Raw genomic sequence first — 8,702 nt, 5'->3', positions numbered from 1 at the left:
ACACCTGTGGTCCCAGCCACAGCCACTCCTTAGACTGAGGTAGGAGAATCTCTTGGCCTGGGAAGTTGAGGATTGTGCCACTGCACATCAGTATTCTAGGTGACAGAGCAAGACCCTGTCTCAAAAAAACAAAAACAAGAAAGAAAGGTTAGAGAAAAAATATATGTCTGAATGAATAGTGTCAGCACTGACTTTTCCCATGATCTGTCTTGCTGCTTGCCAAACTCTGTTTTCCATACAATAGCCTGAGATTTTTTTAAGTAAAATCAAATCTTATGTCTCACCTATTTAAAACCTTTCTGTGGCTTCCCATTCCATTTGCTATACACTCTAAACTGATCTCCAGCTCTCCCGGACACTGAATGATCTGCTGAACTTTCCAGCTGCTCACCACTTCCCTTTTACTCATGATGCCCCAGAGAGATCAACCTTTCTTCTAGTCCATAAACAAGCAAAACTTTCTTGCCTCTGAATCTTCACATTTCTCATTCCCTTTACATAAAATGGTGTTCCTCATTTTCTTATGGTTGGCTCTCTGTTGATGTGTAGATCTCAGCTGAACTGTCACCTCCCTAAAGAGGTGAGACTCACTGACCATCCTCTTCCGAATACGCTCCGCTTCATGCGTCACATCACCCTGTTTCTCCCCTCCTGTTACCAAAACCTGCATTTAACTTCTAGTTGTAGATTTTATTGTTTATCTGTATCCTCATAGGGACCTCAGACAGTCTTGCTCCCTGCTACATTCCCAAGAGCTTAGAATCATGCCCAATGTCATAGAGGGCCTCATAAATATTTATTAAACAAATTAATCCAGGAAGGCAAAGCCAGATCAAAATACATCAGCACATCTGGAAAATTATAGCCATCCAAGGAGGAAAACAGCGAGTGAGGATGGAACCCAGCAGAATGGGTCACTACCTAAGCCAACAGACCTGAAAAGTCTTCTATCACTCCTTGACTGGACACTTTTCTGCATGAATCCATGCCATAGTACAGGTTCACTTTTGCCCATATTAAACCACAGAGCCAAGAGCTGGGTCAAAAGAACATTAGCATGGGAAACACCAAAAGAGAAAGCAGTCCCACAGCAGACCTGGTAATAACTTTTAAGGCCTATTTGGTTAACCCAAATATATATATAGGGTGTCTACCACCCACATATTTAGAAAGGAAAAATGAAGTATGGCCGTACAGCTCTGCTTGCCTATAACTGCAATTCAGAACCCAGAATTAAAAAGAAGTGAACAACCAAACTTTCAAAACAGCACTCCCTTGAAAAATTAGTTCATAAAATGTGTGACTCAAAGCACTCCCTTTGGTTCTTCTCAGAATAAAAGATCTTAAAAGGGCAGATCGGTAATGACTGAAACCGTCAGTGGATTACAATTTTTTGCACATCCTATATATCTCTAGGAAATAAGTATGGAACTTCGAACTCTGGACAGAAGAGCTATACCTACAAAATGTTTTCCAACAGAACTCATACTCTCTAACTGTTAAACAGAGCAGCACAGTCAAACCAGATGAAAGGAAAATATAAAGCAGGTGTCGTTAGAATACTTGGAAGTGTAGTGGATAATTTGGAGAATGATGGTCATTGAAAAGAAGCTCAGAAGTCTAAAGTAGATGTCATTGTTAATGGGTTGATAAAAAGAAAAATGAAATTCACCATGCTTCCAGTGTTAGGCCTTAATTTTTTATGTAGGTGTCAAATTGTCTGCTGCATTGGTGGCTGATAATTTGAGGCCAAAGAGGGGGTCTTCACTCTGGCAGCCAGGATGGGGTGCTTGTGCTGAAAGTTTAGGGACATACTAAGAAAGCACATATCTAGGGGTGACTGACTGACTGACACAGCAGCCACAGTTGCATTATGGGACAGGATGCCTAGATGACCATGGGCCTTGAAGATGACCTTCAACACCCTTATTTGCATGGCAACATGTGACTTGAAACAAAATGGAAGCTTCATGGTTTAAGCCATTTTGTGCTAGTATAACAAAATATACCATATTGGATAATTTACAAATAACAGAAACTTATTTCTAACGTTCCAGAGTCTGGGAAGTCCATGATCAAGGTGTCAGTAGGTTCCATGTATGCTGAGAGCCCTATGTCTCTTTCCAAGACAGCACCTTGTTGCCACATCCTCTGCAAAAGGTAGACACTGTGTCCTCATGTGGCAGAAGAATGGAAGGGGTCAGCTAGTTTTCTGAAGCCCTTTTATAAGGACACTTACTCCATTCGTGAAAACCCTGTCCTCATATGTTCATCACTTTCTAAAGGCTCCAGCTCTAAACATTATCACATTGGCAATTGAGTTTCAACATGTGAATCTGATTCAGACCATACAAGTTCACAAGATTAAAAAGAATATGAGACAAGAGTGATCTTGATACAGCTTAACTCATGCACTGCTGCAAGGGACTTCGGGAATATTTTTTACTTTGAGTCACAGAGCCAAGGCCAGAAAGAGCAGAACAAGAAAGAACAGAGGAGCAAAGAAAAGCCTAAAATATTCTTTGTCCTGCCCTACGATGTGACAGGATTTTATGGCCCATTGGCTAACGTCTATTTTGTGCAATGCACTGAACTCCAAGAAAAGTAACAGAGTTTTCAAATAAGAAATTCAGGGACCCTGAAAGCAAATTAATATTGGCTAGCCCAGTTCTTCACCAGTAAATGAGAAAGGAGATATGTTTATTTTGGTCATATTGGATAGTTTTAGTAGATAGATGGAGGCTTGCTCAATAAAGTACTACAGAGCTAAATGAATGGGAGAGATTAAAGTCTAAGAAATCTTCTCTAACCCAGCGGTCCCTAAGAACACGGCCTCAGACAGTGGGCAGACTCATCAAGAGCTGGCCCACCAGCCACATCCCACAGCAAATGACCAAACCTAGGCAGACTTTGCTCTCCTCTGGCCTGTTCACCAGCCCTCATACTCCTGTCATCCATCAGGAATCACCCTCACAGACAGTGGGACCTGGTGCCCTTTCTAGAACTTTACTCTTTGGAATTTCCCTTCTAAATCATAGAACTCTTTGTCAAACATCATCCTTCTTAGCCTCGTTCCATTTGTGTTGAGTTCATAACTGTGGTCTCATGATTCTCCTCACAGATGGAAAAGATAAGAACATTTCGGTATTAAATTGTTCTTTGTGGTTAAGTAAATAAATTTTAAAAGCCTTGAAGATAAAACTTGAAATTAGAATAAACATAAGTATGATAATGTCTACTCCTCCAAACACCCAATCAGAATCTCACAAATCAATTTTTTTCATGCTTTCCTGCTTGTTAGTGATCATGTTGCAACATCTCCCCAAGTTTCCTTTATTACAAGGACTTCAGTGCAGGTGTAGTGGCCCACTTAAGGTCATCTCTTCAACCATGAAATCACCAGCTGAGGACTTAGGGGAGTCATTAGAGATTGGTTTGTGGTAAGAGTGAAACAAATCACATGAGCATATGGTATTAAAATAATGTGGCATGCAGACAATGACATTAGCTTGCTTTACAAGAAAATGTAGTAGAAGCTCTCTTTGTATACATCTACCTAGTCATAACTGTGCTCCTGGACACACATGTGTGTAATTTTTTAAGTTGTAACTGGGCTCAGAGGGCTAGATCAAAAATTCCAAGGGAAATGAGCAAGAATATCATCAAGATGATACCAAAAAGCTGTTCTCCATTGCTCAGAACATGGGAAAAGGAATGCCCACAGTAAACTGAAGAGATGCATATAAAAATCTCAGAAGGAATCTCTTCAATTCTGAAAATGTCTTACATTTGGAATGCAATCTGATAGAAAGACAGGTGTAAGACCTGAACAGACACCCACCAAAGAAGATACATAGATTACAAAAAAGCATATGAAAAGATACTAAACATCATATGTCATTACAGAATTGCAAACTAAAAATTACCACTGCACACCCATTAGAATGGTGATAATCCATAACACTGACAACACCAAAAGCCAGCAAGAGTGTGGAGCATTAGGAATGCTCATCCATTGCTGGTGGGGATGCAAAATGGTACAGTTTGTAAGGCAGTTTGGCAGTTTCTTCTAAAGCTATATATATTCTTAACACATTGTCCAGCAATCATGCTCTATTGCATTTACACAAATAAATAAGAAACTTATGTCCACATAAAAAAGTACTTTTTTGGGAGGCCGAGGCGGGCGGATCACGAGGTCAGGAGATCAAGACCATCCTGGCTAACACGGTGAAACCCCGTCTCTACTAAAAATACAAAAAACTAGCCGGGCACGGTGGCGGGCGCCTGTAGTCCCAGCTACTTGGAGGCTGAGGCGGGAGAATGGCGGGAACCCGGGAGGTGGAGCTTGCAGTGAGCCGAGATCGCGCCACTGCACTTCAGCCTGGGCGACACAGCGAGACTCCGTCTCAAAAAAAAAAAAAAAAAAGTACTTTTAGGTTAGATCTTTATAGCAGTTTTATTCATGATTATCGAAACTTGGAAGCAGTCAAATCATCCTTCAATAGTTGAATGGATAGTGGAATATTATTCAGTACTAAAAAAGTAAGAGCTATCAAGCCATAAAAAGACATGGGGGAAACATAAATGTATATTACTAGATGCAAGAAACCAAAATGAACAGGCTACATGCAGTGTGATTCCAAATACATGACATTCTGGAAAAGGTAAAACCTTGGAGACAGTAAAAAGTCAATGGCTGTAGGAATCAAGATATACATAGGGATGAATAGGCAGAGCACAGAGGATTTTTAGGACAGATGATACTAAAATGGTGTTTACATGTCAGTATACATTTGTCAAAACTCAGAGAATGTGCAAGACCAAGAGTAAACTGTGGACTTTGAGTGATAAAGATGTGTCAATGCAAATCAATTGATTGTACAAAATGTACCATTCTGGTGCAGGATGTTGATAGTGGGGGAGTCTGTGTATATGTGGGAGTGGGAGTATATGAGAACTCTCTGCACTTTCCCTCAATTTTGTTGTGAAGCTAAAACTGTTATAGAAAACAAAGTCTATTTTAAAAATTAAATGAGAAAATATAAGTAAAGCACCTTATATATAGTGAAGGACTTAATTAATATATTAGAGCTCATATGTAGAGCTTTCTATATGCAAGGAGATGACCCATATGACCTCTTGGTCTGATCTCAACTGATTTTTCCTTAAAATAAATATCTGGAGTGAACTTGCTGGGTCAAGTGTGTGAAAGTTTAAAATATTTTGTCAAATACTCACCAAAAATTTGCATAAACTTACACTTCCACAAATAACACGCCTATCTCCCCACATCTTCACCAACACATAGAAACTTCACTGACTCTAACATTTGCTAAACCACTTGTAGTTTTCAAAGTAGCATAAAATAGAAGGATAGAGAAATCATGCTGTCTATTCTTTTTCTGATCAGTAATATCTGTGAGTTTTCCTAATATAGCATCTTATTTTTGGCCTAGCACAGACAGGGTACTTTATTGATGGTACAGGACAAGGTAGGGTTCCCAAGGCCCCTCCCTCTTCAGGGGTTCTGCATGGAAACTGTGAGACGGGGAGATTCTCAGTGTGGTGGGTGACTGAGTGTAGCAGAGACTCAGCAGCACCTGAGGGCCTCTCTTTTCCTCTCATGCTTTCACTGGGGCTGGTGGTCCAGAGGTCTTACTCCTTGGAGGCCGTCTGGGCCATGAGGTTCACCACTCTGTTACTATAACCAAATTCATTGTCATACCAGAAAATGAGCTTGAGAAAGTGGTCATTGAGGGCACTGCTAGTCCCAGGATCAAAGGTGGAAGAGTGGGTGTCAATGGTTAAGCTGGAGGAGACAACCTAGTACTCAGTGAAGCACACGATGCCCTTGAGGAGACCTTCTGATGCTGCTTCACCACCTTCTTGATGTTATATTTGGCAGGTTTTTCCAGATGGCAGGTTACGTCCATGACCAACATGTTGGTGGTGGGTACACGGAAGGCCATGCCAGTGTTCTTCCTGTTCAGCCCATGGATCTCATTGCCCACAGCCTTGACAGTGCCAGTAGATGTAAGGATGATGTTCTGGAGAGCTCTGTAGTGATGATGCCACAGTTTCATGAAGGGGCATCCACAGTCTTCTCTGTAGCAGTGATAGTGTTGACTGTGGTCACAAATCCTTGCAATATACCAAAATTGTCATGAATGATCTTGGCTAGAGGTGCTATACAGTTGGTGGTACAGGAGGCATTGCTGATGTTCTTGAGGCTGTTTTCATACTTCTCATGGTTCTCACCCATTACAAACATGGTGGTATCAGCAGATGGGGCAGAGATGATGACCCTTTTAGCTCAACCCTGCAAGTGATCCCCAGCCTTCTCCGTAGCAGTGAAGACACTGATGGACTCTATGATGTACTCAGTTCCAGAATCACCCTATTTGATTTTGGTGGGATCTAGCTTTTGGATGATGGTGGTAGGATTTCCATTGATGACAAGCTTCCTGTTCTCAGCCTTGATGGTCCCGTGGAATTTGTCATAGGTGGACTCATACTGGAACATGTAGGCCATGTAGTTGAGCTCTATGAAGGGGTCATTGATGGTAACAATATTCACTTTATCAGAGTTATAAGTAGCCCTGGTGACCCAGCACCTGAATAAAGCCAAATCCATTGACTTATGCCTTCGTTTTCATCATGGTGCCTCAGGGATGTGGCTGGCTCTGCATAAAAAGATGACGCTGTCTGTCAAATGGGAGAAGCAGAAAGCTACAGCATGTTATTTAACCCATAATTATCATACTGAGAAATTCTTCACATGCTCAGATGCCAGTAGGTGGTGACTTAGATGAGCATCACTTGACATAGCATGCTGACTTTCCCTGAGCATGTGGACAATTCAGTTGTCTCATTATCACTTGGTTAAAAGACTATGCTTTTCCCCTTTGAATTTAGTATTGTTAAAATCAATTGGCCATATGAATCCAGGCCATTAACACAGACATGCGCAAAAATTCTCTCATAATAAATTATAGGCTTAAATGTAAAGGCTAAATTATACACCTCTTAGAAGAAAACATAGATTAGCATATTCATGATCTTGAATTAGGCAAAAACTCAACTTTTCCTGGTTAAAAAAAGAGTTTAAAAATGAGACATGATCAAAACTAAAAATGTTGCACTTAAAGACATCAATAAGAAAATGAAACGATGAGCCACAGACTGAGAAAAAAATATCGAATCATATGTTTGATAAAGGCCTTATATCCAAGATAAAACATTCACTTACATCTGAACAACGAAAAGATAAATAACCTAATTTTACAAATGGGCAAAATATATAAATTGCCATTTCACCAAAAAGATGTAGGAATGGCCAATAAAGTACATGAAAAGATAGCATCATCAGTGAGCAGGGAAATGCAAATCGAAACTACAATGAGACACCACTTCTTACCAGCTAGAATGCTATAATATAAAAGAAGGACAGAAACAACCGGAGGAAGTGAAAAAACAATGATGTAGAAAAATGAAACTACTCATGCCTTGTTGATGGGATGTGCAGACATGTTGAAAACCAGTTTGGCAGTTTCTTAAAAACTTTGAAGATACATTTACCATATGACCTAGCACTTTCACTCCTAGTTGTTCACCCAAAAGAAATAAAAACCTATGTCCACACAACAAATGAATGTGAATATTCATAGCAGCTTTAACTATAATAGTCCATAAAGTGGAAACATATCAAATATCAATCAACAGGTGAATGAACAAACAAATGGGAGCTATCAATACAATTTAATAGGATTTGACACCTAAAAGGAATGAAATATTGATATGTGCTACAACATAGATAAACCACAAAAGTGTATTAAGTTAGGTGAAAGAAGACAGATGCAAAAGAGCACATATTGCATGATTCCATTTATATGGTGTCCAGAAAAGGCAAATCTGTAGAGTCAGAAAGTCAATTACGGGTTGCCTTGAGTTGGGGAGTGGGAATAAAAGGTGGCAACTGATAAGCATGAGGGATGTTTTAGGAATGATAGAAATGTTGCAAAACAGGATCATGGTGATGGTCACACGTGTCTAAAATTTTACTAAAAATAATTGAACTCTACACTTAAAAAAGGTGAATGTTACGATATGTCAATTATACCTTAGTAAAGCTGTTTAAAAACAAAAAAGTTTAGTAGTGTGGGCCCCATCAGTCTTGTCTTTTGTTTAATTTCTCACTTTCTTTAGGGCTTATATTTATTGCTTCCACTCAGAGACTCCAAGAGACACTGGCTGAAATCTATCAGCCTCCAGAACGCTCAACAGCTGAGGGAATGACCGGCCCCACCCTTAAGGCGATGGGGGATACATAAGATGCATTCCAGCATCTGATACAGCAGACAAAGGCATGCGATGGACCTGGGTGATTTCAGATAGTGCTCCACAAGTCTCAGTAAGACCCAGGGCCTGTAGCTAGTTACGATAGCTTCAGAGAACTAGCTGCTACATCTTGCAGCACAGGGCCAACCTTTTCTAGGCAAGTGGGTTTGAAGCATTGGTAGTCAGTTCCCAAGTAGCAGGTAAATGTCTACAACACGGGAGGAGGGCAAGACCCAGAGTGGGGTTTCAAACCAAATCATTTGTAGAGTATTATTTCCAGCAACTGCAAAAAGCATTCTGTTCACGTGCTTATGGCATTTTCACCAACATAGACTATTTGCTGCACCATAAAAAAAGTCTCA

General features: G+C 40.3%; 1 pseudogene; it reads right to left on the bottom strand.

The window, feature by feature from the left end:
- Positions 1-5,658: 5,658 nt before the first annotated feature.
- Positions 5,659-6,650, bottom strand: LOC117074254 (annotated as a pseudogene).
- Positions 6,651-8,702: the final 2,052 nt, after the last annotated feature.

Source organism: Trachypithecus francoisi, unplaced genomic scaffold (assembly GCF_009764315.1).
Source record: "Trachypithecus francoisi isolate TF-2019V2 unplaced genomic scaffold, Tfra_2.0 Lachesis_group5, whole genome shotgun sequence".
Lineage (NCBI taxonomy): Eukaryota > Metazoa > Chordata > Mammalia > Primates > Cercopithecidae > Trachypithecus > Trachypithecus francoisi.
Note: the sequence above shows the minus strand (reverse complement) of the source record. Positions and strands in the feature narration are given on the sequence as shown.